The following is a 12413-nucleotide window of genomic DNA, read 5'->3' as shown; positions in this document are numbered from 1 at the left end:
CCCTTCCCCGCGAGCACCAGGCCGGGCTCCGCACCCCTGTGCCGCCAGTGTGCAAGCGAGAGCACGATGGCGTGAGGCTTTATTCACTACAGGTCCATGCAACCTGCGGGAGCCGAGGCTTTTCAGCGAAACGGCTTCTCCTTGGGTCAGTAGATGAGGCTTGGTCGCACAGATTGCCTCACCGGGAATGCAGACCCAGATGTAAGGGAATGCAGGGCCCAATCACCATGGAGACCAGAACCCGCGGGCATTACCATTGAATGGAATCCCTGGGCTTCAGGAACTAGTGTGGAAGGAAATGCACAAAAGCCCCACCAGGGCCTCAGTTTATGTATAGCCAGCTTGTTATTCATGCAGCATTTATACCACCTACTGAAGTTTGGAAAAATTGTAAGGTAATTTTTAATGTGATTCTGTGTTTCAGAGAAAATCTAAGCTTTTGTGGTGGTGGTGCTGGTGGTGCAATCTAACTTCCTGGTAGATTTAAGTTTGGGATATATAGGAAATAAAAATTAGGTTGCCTAGTGCCCGGTCAGATAGTACATGTTGTCATTCTTCACGCTGACAAATAGATTCGTTTGTGGACAGGAACATGAAAGGGTACATGTTAAAATACGTATTTTTCATAAATCTGCATGGATTATGTAGAACATCAAAGCTGTTTTTAAAAGAGAGATTCGTGGATGTATTTGTGCTGTGCTTTCATTTCTTTGTAAATGAAGTAACGATTGATAATATGCTTGTTGACCTTTTCATGCCTTCATATATATGTACACATATATAGAAATAGATGTCTGGTTTTTTGGTTTTCCAGTGTTTGGAAAGGAACTGATGGCAAAATTAATATTAAGTATACTTTGCCAGATAACCATGCAGACAGCAAGGTACAGAGAACAAAGAAAGGTTTATTGGTGGGGAAAGAGTGCCTGCAAGACTCCTTCTCCCAAGGGAGGAATGAGAAGAAGCACCGGTTATTTTTTGGGGTGACCTATATAACCTAGGAGGTACAGGAGGTGCTAGAAGGTGCTAGGAGGTGGAGACCCTGGTGTCCACATGTGGGCCAGGGGCTTCATCATGTCAGACTAGGATTTATGCCTCCTATCTACTTAGTAGATAAGGGTCCTGCAACTGCCCAAACCTGAAGGTCACCCTAAGGGGTTCTTGTTGCCTTATATGGTGGTATCGGTCCCAGAGAAGTGCCATCCCAAGGTAAAGGGGGTTGGAAGTTGATTATGTACTGCCTTTACTACGTGGGCCTAGTGTTGCTTAGGAAGGGAGCATGTTAAACTGTGGAGAAGGGAGGGAATGGACTAAAGCTATGGGAAGGGACTCATTTTGCTAACAGAAACTCAGTTAGATTCTCTACTGATGAGCTATACCTCCACCTTAAAAACAATTATAATTTTAGACATCCCATACTTCAAGGTCAACCTAAAGCATGAGTGGCAAAGCCAAACACAAGCATGTCAATTAAACAAAAACAGATTTTGGTTTGCTTTGTCATAAGTCATGAACTACTAAGTATTGTATCACTATATTTAGAAATTCTTTACTATCTTATTGGCACTTTAAATTTATCTAAGTAGTCATTGATTTTGAAAATCACAGCATGCTTAGTAGGGGTCAATTAATGGTCCTGTTGAGGAGTTCATGTTGAGGAAAGATCCACAGCCTTTTCAGTGTGCTCTTGCAGTTGGTCCTTGAGAGGGAGAAAAGGACTGTAGCTAGAGCCAGGAGAAGGCATATAAGGCCTTTTCACAGTGAAAAGGAATGAGACAAAAGCAAGGTGGGATTCGGATTTCTCTACCTGTCTGTCTTCTTGTGACCTGATGACAGAGTCTGCACTAGCATGGATCCTCTGGCCTGTGTTTTATTGCAAAGGCAATGAGTGAAGAAAAGTCATGTGATTTGAAGTTAAGAGGGATTTTGGGTCAGCCTTACTCAGCCTTATGTACTATTGTTGATCAGGTGTGATGTAATGGTGGGCTGACTTTTTCTCTTTTTTGGGGGGTGGGGGCCGGTTGTGGGGCCTGAACTCTGGGCCTGGGCGCTGTCCCTCAGCTCTTCAGCTCAAGGCTAGTGCTGTAACACTTTAGCCACAGCGCCACTTCCGTCTTTTTTCATTTTGCTTATGTGGTGCTGAGGAATCGAACCCGGGCCTCAGGCATGCAAGGCAAGCGCTCTACCACTGAACCATCTTCCCAGCCCTTATTTGTTCTATTTATTTCTCTCCTTCCTCATCAATCCCCAAACCATGTCTGTGGCAGTATTTGTTGTATATATTTTGATATCCTATTATTAGGTGTATACAGTTTGTGAGTATGTTTAACATTTCATTAGTATGTCTTTATCTCAAACCTAGGCATCATGCATGCATTACTAATGCTGTGCATTCAACGATGCCATATCTTCAACGTATAGTGTAATTCTTTCTCTGTTGGAAATGTATTGTATTTTCTAGTAATTCCTTTCCAGAACATGTTAAATGTTTATGCAAGAAGAGATAAGGTTAGAGAGATTTTCCTTATCCTTACCTTTTTTCTCCATCTGTACTCTCAAGAGATAAAATTTCATGAAATCATATGACAATAAATTAATTTGAAATCATATGTCATCACTATGTGAAGATCATTGCGATTATTTAGGCATATTAAATGTCAGTTCTCAGGTAACTGAAATGGCTTTTCATACCTCAATCTATAACCCATATTGCCCCCTCTTTCCCTTTATTTCCTCCATTTCTTATTCTCTGTGAAGTGGGAGGGGAGGTTGGCTAAGGGGGAGAGGGAACTGCTTATTTTCCTGGCTCTGCTACCTAGCTTGGTACCAATACCACTGCTTTGAATAATCTGTGGAGAGTGTCAGGCAGCCCAGAAGACAAATCAAATCTTGGACTGAGTTCTGTGGTTCCACCTCTGTGGAACTCTGTTGCATTCCTACAGTGCCCTGCCTTTTACCCCACCTTTGGACCGACAAGAATTCTCTGGCTTATTTCTTGTCAGACAACTGGAATTCCTAACCTGGGTAGTTGCAGAAAATGGACAGTAGGTGGCGAGTGCTCACCATAACATTGCCTAGAGAGGGAGAAGAACGTTGGTGATGGCTGGACTCTGGCATATCAGTGATTATCCTGGTACCATACCTTGGTTGCAACGTGTTCTGCCTGACTGAAGCACGCAGGACAGTACTGATATCTAGCAGTTTTCACTCTTGCATGATATAATACTAATTCACCCTGAGTAAATCTGTAGTAGAGCTGCGACCTCAGTCATTTATATACTGTAGCTTCTCAGTTCCAAATGTACATTTTGCTGTAAACATAATTAGTCTCTGAGCTGGGTGCTTATGGCTTAAGACTATAATCCTAGGTACTGAGATGGCTGAGAGGCAATGGAGGATCATGATTCAAATCCACCATTGGCGGGAGACACCCATAAATGGTGCTGTGGCTCAAAACTGGTAGAAAACTAGTCGTATATAAATAAAACGTTCTGTGATAGTGCCCAGACGCTTAGTTGTAGCCACACAGTAAAGAAAGAGATAAAGACAGATTGTCCCTTGGAGGAATTAACAATGTGTGCTTTGTGAGGGTTAGCATCTGTTTGTAAGTTTTACAGAAGCATAAGTAAAAAGATTTACAAGCCTGGCGCTGGTGGCTCATGCCTGTAATCCTAGCTACTCAGGATGCTGAGATCTGAGGATCGCAGTTCAAAGCCAGCCCGGGCAGGAGAGACCGTGAGACTTCTATCTCCAATAAACCACCAGAAAACCGGAAGTGGTGCTGTGGCTCAAGTGGTAGAGCGCTCGCCTTGAGCTGAAGAGCTGAGGGACAGCTCCCAGGCCCAGAGTTCAAGTCCCACGACCCACAAAAAAAAAAAAAAAAAGATTTACAATACAATAGTTTAGCTGGAGTTAAAATGGAGTATTGGCCTTCACCATTCAAAATAGAATTAACCAATCACGTTCAAAACTCAAACCAATATTTTGTCATTTTCTCTCCTATTTAGTCACAGATTGCATTTTCTTTTCTATTTGTAATTCCTTGAGCCAAAACTCTTGTCTTTCTCATACAATACCTTAGAATCTTATAATTCAAACTTTGGTCTCATGGTGCCTGCAATGATTATTTTTAATCTCAATTCCTACAGTGCCCCACCCCCACCCTTCCTTGATTCATTCATTTCATGAGAGGAAACTGGAATTCACAACCATGGTATTTTCAGAAAGTGGACACTAGATGGAGTTTGCTCACCGTCGTTCTATTGTTCTGGGCGAGGGCAGGGAAAGGAAGGAATACCCATCACCCTTGGCGGGTAGTGAGAGCTTCTTGATTTTACTGGCACCATAAAGTGCCGCCTCATGTGATTCTGCCCGCCTTGTGGTCCTGCATCACACAGTACTATCAGCCATGAGGAAACCTTCAACAGACCTGAAAGTACAGTTGTTATAGATACATAGAACAGCTTTCCAGTTCCAAATCAAAGACAATTTCCCCTGTACAAAATGAGCCCCATTAGCCTTATGCTGCTGGCTCATCTCTGTAACCCACAGCTACTTAGAAGGCTGAGAGAAATCTAAGGGTCGTTTCCAAGCTGGCCTAACAGGGTAGTCTTTTAGTCTACTGTGAGCTTAAGGATTCCCCAGGAAACCACATGTGGAGCTGTTGCCCAAAAATGTATACTAGTAGCTGCCTTAGGGAAAAAATAAAATAGTGAAAATGTAAATATCAACAACCAGGCACTGAGCTCAATCCTCACATCCAAAAAAAAAAAAGTAAGGAAGAAAAGAAGAAATAAAGAATTCATTTCAATTTTTTGTTTTGTATGAATCATTTCCATGTGATATTTCTTGTATTTTTCTTTTTTTTGTCGGTCGTGGGGCTTGAACTCTGGGCCTGGGCGCTGTCCCTCAGCTCTTCAGCTCAAGGCAAGCGCTCTACCCCTTGAGCTACAGGGCCACTTCCGGTTTTCCGGTGGTGTATTGGAGATAGGAGTCTCACGGTCTTTCCTGCCCGGGCTGGCTTTGAACCGCGATCCTGAGATCTCAGCCTCCTGAGTAGCTAGGATTACAGGCGTGAGCCACCAGCGCCCGGCTTCTTGTATTTTTCAAGTCTATTAATATATTCTGTTGGGCTGGGAAGGTGGCTCAGTGGTAGAGTGCTTGCCTTGCATGCCTGAGGCCCTGGGTTCGATTCCTCAGCACCACATACGCAAAAAGAAAAAAGCTGGAAGTGGCGCTGTGGCTCAAGGGGTAGAGCGCTAGCCTTGAGCTGAAGAGCTGAGGGACAGCATCCAGGCCCAGAGTTCAGGCCCCACGACCGGACCCCCCCCAAAAAAAAAAAAAAAATATATATATATATATATATATATTCTGTATCGAACACTACCTTAAGATTGGTTTCTTGCGGTGTTCTTATCTTACGCAGTCATTAACTTAGGCCTTGGCCTTTGCAAAAGGTAGTTCTCTGAGAGGCTTCCTGCCTAGATTTCCTGATAACAGTCTTTCTCTTCTTGGAATTCCAGCTTCTTCTAAAAGGTCGTAAGCAACACTGCAACTAAGTCGTTGCCATGACTACATTTACAAGACAAAAGTTATCTCAGTTACCTGAGGAACTCTGCCGCCCTACTAGGCCAACACTCACCCTCTCTCTTCCCTTCTGGGTGTGGGTGGGGCAAGCTGACTAAATAGCTCCTGTATTTCCTGGGAGACTATTTTTTTTTGTGGGGGGGAGGGTCCGGTCATGGGACCTGAACTCTGGTCCTGGATGCTGTCCGTCAGCTCTTCAACTCAAGGCTAGCACTATACCACTTGAGCCACAGCGCCACTCCCAGCTTTTTTCTTTTTGCTTATGTGGTGCTGAGGAATCGAACCCAGGGCCTCAGGCATGCAAGGCAAGAGCTCTACCAGTGAGCCACCTTCCTAGCCCATGGGAGGCTATTTTTTTTTAAGTGGCTCCCCAGTTATCTGTTATTATGGCATTGAGAAGCTGGGTTGTGAGAAGACGTGCAAGACTACAATTAGTATGTAAAGTCTAGTGCCAGTGGAAGCTTACATGTATGCTTTCTAGAGTGGCTGGAGCACCAGTACTGAAAAGATTATTAAAACCTGTCTGGAGAACTAGGACAATGATTACATGATTGGTGAGTAAACTTGCTTCCCATTCCATTTTCACCATGGTTTTCACTCTACGAATCCAATCTGTGGCCTTATTAATCCTTTTTTTTCTCCACCCCACCCCACACTCAACAGCAAGGGACAATCCCCCGCTATTCTCTTTTCTCTGTCTTCTCTGGAATCACTTGCAATATAAACCAATATAAACCAATTGAAACGTATCCAACCGATGATCTGGCTTTGAAGTGGCTATTTACTGGTGTGGTCCTAGACCATGGTGTCCAGAAGGATACATCAATGTGTTTTGAAAGATCCTAAACCAAATATACTTGTAATAATGACAGGTACGTTTCTGTCCTCCTAATTCCAGCTTTAATCCTAACACGTCCGGTTGTGATAATACGTTCACAGTCGTGCCACTTAGGGATATCACGTCTTATGTCTTCTCTGCAATATCTTAAATGCTCAGAGAAGTTACACCTTCTGACAAAAGGACGGTATGTGTGTCACCCACACGGGGACACACACACACACTCTGTTTGCCCGGAGTGCTGTGTAGCTTACCATGTCCAGTTATAGTTTAGGTCTAGCATCCACATAGGAGGGAAAACACGTGCCGTGCCGTTGGTCGGTCGGTCGGTCTGTCTGTCTGTCTTTCCGCCGGTCTGTCTTCCCCTGGCATCACCTGTTCTAGGTTCTTCTCCGCCGCCGGCAACCCCCACTCCCCCCCCCCCCCTCGCGCTCCTAGTCCATCGATCTACTTCCATCTGTCTGACATATTCTTATTCTTTGGGGAATGGATGAATAAACTTTTACCTTGTGGATATTGTACACACACCGTAACGTGTGTGTGTGTGTGTGTGTGTGTGTGTGTGTGTGTGTGTGTGTGTGTGTGTGTGTGTTGACGGAATAGAGTGTTTGCCATGCCTGAACCCCTGGCTCTGCCTCTCTACCCGTCTGTGATGCGATGTGTGTGCTGGGGCACTTGTGCCTGCGTATGTTCCCAGTGCGAACTCCAAAGAGAAGTACGCCCGCCGGGCCTGTGGGTTCTAACCATGCTTCACCCCCGGGCGATAGGATCGCCCCTCTGACTGACGCCTCCACTCTGTTTGGGCCGGGGCCCCTCGTCTCTCTCTGTGTTTCCTCCTAGGGTTCCCTACCTGCCCTCCCCCCAGCCCCGCACACACACACACACACACACACACACACACACACACACACACACACACTGTGCACCGCCACGCTCGGGTCCAGGTCCTCCACCACAGGCATGTGAGTGATGATGCCTCTACCCTCCGACACCTGTGTGTAGGGTTTAGATTCATTGCCTCATGCCCCGAATCCTGCTCCAGAGAGAGAGTGGCAGAGCCTATTAGAAAAGGCTAGCTGTCTGGACAGGCTAGAGTACGAACCGGTGAGAAGGTCGTTCCGTCCGGTGCGGTGCCCGGGGATAAGCGTCACACGGGTGCCACCTCCCCTTCCTTCCCCACCCAGCCAGCAGCTCTCGTTTGGCTTTCCTGTCATTCGGTGATGGGTGAGTGGACTCACGCTTCCCATTGCACGGTCACCGTGGTCTTCCAGACCTGTGTGCGTGACGTACCTACTCTCTGTGTGTTAGAAGAAACCTCTCTCTGGCCTTCCCCCTGCCCTTTCCCTGCCTGTGAGGGGTGGCGGGTGGGGGCGGGGGGAGGGAGTATGTTGTGGGGCGGGCGAGGAGCGGACTTTCACAAGTGAGCGGGGTGCCTCCCGACGGCTCGTCTCTTGCTGGAGCCGACCCATCTTTGGGAGTTTTTTTTTTTTTTCTCTTTCTGGTTTCCATCTGGGGGAAAAAGAAAACAAAACGTACAAACAACCCCCCCCTCCCCCCCCAAAAAAAAAAAAAAAGACGGGCAGGCAGACGGTGGGACGAGCGCTCACTTGCCCTTTTCTGGCCATGTTGGGCGGGGGTGGGGGTCTTGCCACGGACGGCGGAGGTCGTGCGGGTGGCCGGTTCGTTTTCTCTCGTGGTGCGGGCCTGCTGTCTTTGCCGCCCCTTCCTGCTTGGGACCGATTCCGGCTTCCCGGTTCTCGGGTTCGGGCCGCTCCGTTCGGGCGAATCTCGTCCTGGTTCCTGGTTTCACTTTGGTCGCTGGCGGCGGCGGCGGCGGCGGCGGCGGCGGCTCGATCTCGGTCTAGGTCTCTGGTGGCTCTGGTGTCGTTCGTGAGGTCGCAGAGAGGACCCGGCTGCAGGTCCTGACCTAGGTTGTGCCACTCGGTGCGTGGCGGTGGTGAGTGAGGCGATTTGTTTCCGTGTTCTGTGTCTCCGGAGCTCAGAGCCGGCCGGCGCGCGCCGATCCGGGGTACGGCAGCTCGGTGGAGTCGGTCGTTGGAAGGCGGTTGTCGTGCTCCCCCTGGCATCCGCTTTGATATGACAGTCCCCTCGTTCTCAGCCTAGGGAGCGAGTGGAGGAGGAGGAGGTCTGGCGGCAGCGAGCCGGGCGGAGGCCCGGCCTCTGCCGGGTGCCGGGCGCGACTGTCGCTGTGGTGTCGCTGTGGCGCCGGGGCGGCTGTTCTGTCGGACTTTGCGCCCGCAGGCGAGCGCGGGGTGGGGCCGTGCGTCGCCGCTCTCTCTTCGGTGCCCGGTCTGTGCGGGGGGGGGGGGGGGGTGGCGGCTTTGTCGGGTCGACCAGTAGTTCTGTCTGGGCCCGACGCCTTGTCCTCCTCCCCTCCCTGGACTCTGGTCTTTGAGGGCGAAAAAAGGAGAGTACGAGGGACGTCTTGGGAGTCGGGGGAGAGGGTCCCCGGGTGAGCCGATAGGTGGTGGGGCCGGTCCCGGCCCGGACTCGGACCCCCCCCCTCCCCGGAGTCACCTCTGAGTGAGCGCTTGGCGCGTACCGGGCACGAGGGCCTGGGTCGCCGGCCCCGTGTGGCCTCCCTCCACGGCCTCCTCCACGGCCCCGGAGGCCGGAGGACAGACCTCTCCGGCGGGAGGAGCCGTGGGCACGGCCGAGGCGAGCCTCGGGGCCGGGACCTACCTACCATCTGCGGGGACTTACCCGGTAGGCCCTGCGTAGGGGAAAACTCGAGGCGGAGGGAGCACCTCGGGAGTCGGGGACCCGAGCCCGGGAGTCCCGGGTGTGTGCGTGCTGGCGGCAGGGCGCTCACCACCGACCCCGCGCGGTGTGGGTGTGGTGGTTGGGTGCCTCTCGGAGTGGGTGCCTCACGTCTGCCGGGGGAAGGCTCCCCGTACCGCCTGTGCGGTGAGCCCGTGCGCACCCGGGGTGTGTGCCTGCGAGGTAGTGGGGCGGGAGCGTCCCTTGACCCCGCTCCCGCCCTGGCTCTTCGTCTGTCTTTGCCTTATGTGGTCGACCAGCTGTCCCTGAGAGTTCCGTGTCTGGCTCTGTTGGGGATGTGTTGGGGACAGGTGTCCCTGATGTGGTTTCCGAGAGGTCCCTGTCGCCAGCGAGTTGTCGCCCCTGCCTGACGACCTGGTTTTGGCGTGGTGACGTGAGGATTTTGTACCTGCAGGAGGGTGCTGGCATGCTGTGTCCCGGTGGCTGTCAGCGGGTCTCTGGGGGCTCTCTCGGATGCTGTGTGCCAGGCCTTTCCCGTCTCTTCCCGGTCTGGGTCCCCCTGTCCTTCCCCCCCCACACCCTGGGCTCCCGCTGCCCCGAGCAGGCCCTGTGTCCCTGTGGTGGCTCGTGGGTGTGGTGGTGGTTGGCGGCTGAGTGAGTCCCCGTCGTCCTTGATTTCTCCCCCGCTCCCGGTGCCGGATTCTGGCCCTTGCCCTCGGCACGCTGAGGAGGAGAGTGGTTGGTTGCCTGGGGTGTGCATAGGTAGGCCCGCGCGGTGTGCTTCCCTCGCCGTGGCCAGCTTGAGGAGGAAAAGGTGGGGGGCGAATCCTTCCCGCCTTGCCTGTGCGTGTGCGGCATCCCTGTTCTGCCGTTGGGCTCGCCCGACCTCCGTGGCTTTTTTTTTTTTTCCTTCCTCCTATCGCCCCTAGTTCCAACTCCCCCGACCTGCCGCTTCCCGATGGCGGGCCTGGTCGGCCGCTGAGCTGTGCTACCTCCCGAGCGCTGTCCGTGGCTTTTTTTTTTTTTTCTTTTTTTTTTTCTTTTTTCTTTTTTTTTTCCTCTCTTTCTAGCTTCTTTGGTCCTGTGCCCGGCAGAGGTGTCCTGGTTATCCCGAGTGCCAGGGACGCTTAAGCCCGTGGTATTTTTTCATTTTTTTTTTCTTTTTTTTTTTTTTTTTTTTACCTCGCTCCTTACTCACAGAAGGGTGTCTGTCCTGGCTACGCTTTTATCCCCAGGCTGTTGGCCCTCTCAGGAGCCGAGCTTCCCTGGGCCACCGCCTCCCGAGTGCCGTGTGGCTGCCTTCTCCCACCCCCTCGGTGTGATTGATGTGGTGACGTTGCGATCTCCTTCGGGCCCGGGCCTAAGCTGCGCCAGGCGAGGGACGGACATTCATGGCGAATGGGACCGCTCTTCTCGTTCTGCCCGTGGGCCCCTGCCCTCACCTGTCCCACCGTGCCGGCGCCGGTGGTGTGCAGGGAGGCGGGGGTGCGGCAACCAGGCCCGGCTGCGCTCTCCCTGCCCTCGCCGTGAGGTCGGGGACTTGTACACGCTGGAGGAGGGGGGCGCCCTGATCTTGCTCCTCTCTTCCCGTGACTCGTTATCGGCACGGGGGTCGGCTCTCTCCGCGGAGAGGGAGGGTCGGTGCTCCGTGCTTGCCCATGCTGTGTGGTGTGAAAAAACGCGCCTCGCGCTCTGCCCTCTTGCGGTGCTCCCGGAACGCTCCCGGTTGGTTCTCTCAGGTGCCTGAGGCTGAGTGGTGGTGTCGTTCCCGATCCTGGCGTTGTCCGCTGCCTTGTGCCAGCCTGCTGCCCGTGGTGTGTCCCGGCCGTCCTTGGGTTCGTGGGGCTTTTGTGCGAGTGAGAAGTTACCGTTGAGATTGACGTCTCTGCTGGGGGGTCGAGGCGGTTCCCCAGAGGAGTGCTCTTCCCTTGTTGCGCTGGGCGGTGGCTTCCCCGCATGAGCTGCCGCCCCTGGTCCTGGCTTGTCTTCCCTGCCGTGTCACCTGGCTTTCATCGCACCGGGGGACCTGAGATGTTGCAGTGGGAGGCGAGCCGGGCCCGTGCGGGCTTCCCGCCCGTGTGCGCGACTTTGCTCTGGCCCCGCACGGCAAGGCCGACCGACCAGGGTTGGTGTTGCTGCTGCCGCAGACCCCCCCTGTGCCCCACCCCTCCCTGCCCCCCGTGGTGGGAAGGATGGACGCCTCTGATGTGTGCTGGTTCCCGGCGGGGTTCCCGTCGGGGTTGGGTGCGGGCCACCCTCAGAGTGAAGAGAGGTTCTCTAGCGATCCTCGTTCGGGAAGCGGCGTGCGCTGCTGGGTTGGTGGGGGCCCGCCCCCGATGGGCTCCCGCGGCCCTGCCGCTCCCTGCCCCGCTGTTGAGCGCTAGTGGCTGCCCACGTCGGTAAACTGCGTGCCCGCGCCTCCCCCCTCCGAGCTGGGGGAGGGTCCCGCGGGACCTCTCCCGGGCCGTCGTCTGGTGTGGTGAGTGGAGGACGTTCCCGATCCGTCCCCGCCCCTGCCTCGCGTGCGGTGTGTCGAGTGGCGGAGCCTGGAGCCCGCGCCGGGTCGCGATGCAAAGGCGTGTGGTGTGTGGCTTCCCGGCCTCGTGCTTGGGTTGCCGTGGGGTTTTTGGGGGTCCCGTCCCCCTCCCCCTCCGGCCCCTGGCGACGCTGTTCCCGAGCGTCTGTGTGGGCCGCCGCCCGTTGGCGACGACGGCGCCGTGCGGGCGCTGGGCCCCGCGGTGTTCCGGGGCCGCCGTGCCCGTGGTGGTGCGCCGCTCGGGGGGGTTCTGGCCCTCCGGAGCCGAGGATCCCGGTGTGTGTGGGCCCTTGCTCACGCGGCCGAAAAAGAGGCGGTCGATGATGAGTGCTGTGCCCGGCGGTGTGGTGTGGATGGAGGCGGTGGGGCCCTGCTGGCGCGGGCGGCTCCGCGGGCGTTCACGGGGTCTTTGAGGTGTGTGCGAGAGCTGCCTTTTCCCTCTCGGGCCTCTTTTGGGGGGGCCCGCCGCTGCCGCGGTGGGGGTTTCCGGTCCGCTGGTCGGCCGGCTCGGTGTCCCAGGCGTTGCGCGGGACCGCCCCGGAGTTGGGGGTGGTGAGATCCCGCGTTCGTTTACCTGGCGTGCCGGCTGTGCCCGGAAAGGTCCCACCTCCCCGTTGGTCTGCGGCTGCGCCACCCGCCCGTGTGAGGGGGTGGCCGCTCGCTCACTCGCCTCTCGCCCCGGTGACCCGACCCGGTGACCCTCCCGCTGCT

This window comes from Dipodomys spectabilis, unplaced genomic scaffold, assembly GCF_019054845.1.
Source record: "Dipodomys spectabilis isolate Male_0828 unplaced genomic scaffold, ASM1905484v1 ptg000047l, whole genome shotgun sequence".
NCBI classification, from domain to species: domain Eukaryota; kingdom Metazoa; phylum Chordata; class Mammalia; order Rodentia; family Heteromyidae; genus Dipodomys; species Dipodomys spectabilis.
Note: the sequence above shows the minus strand (reverse complement) of the source record.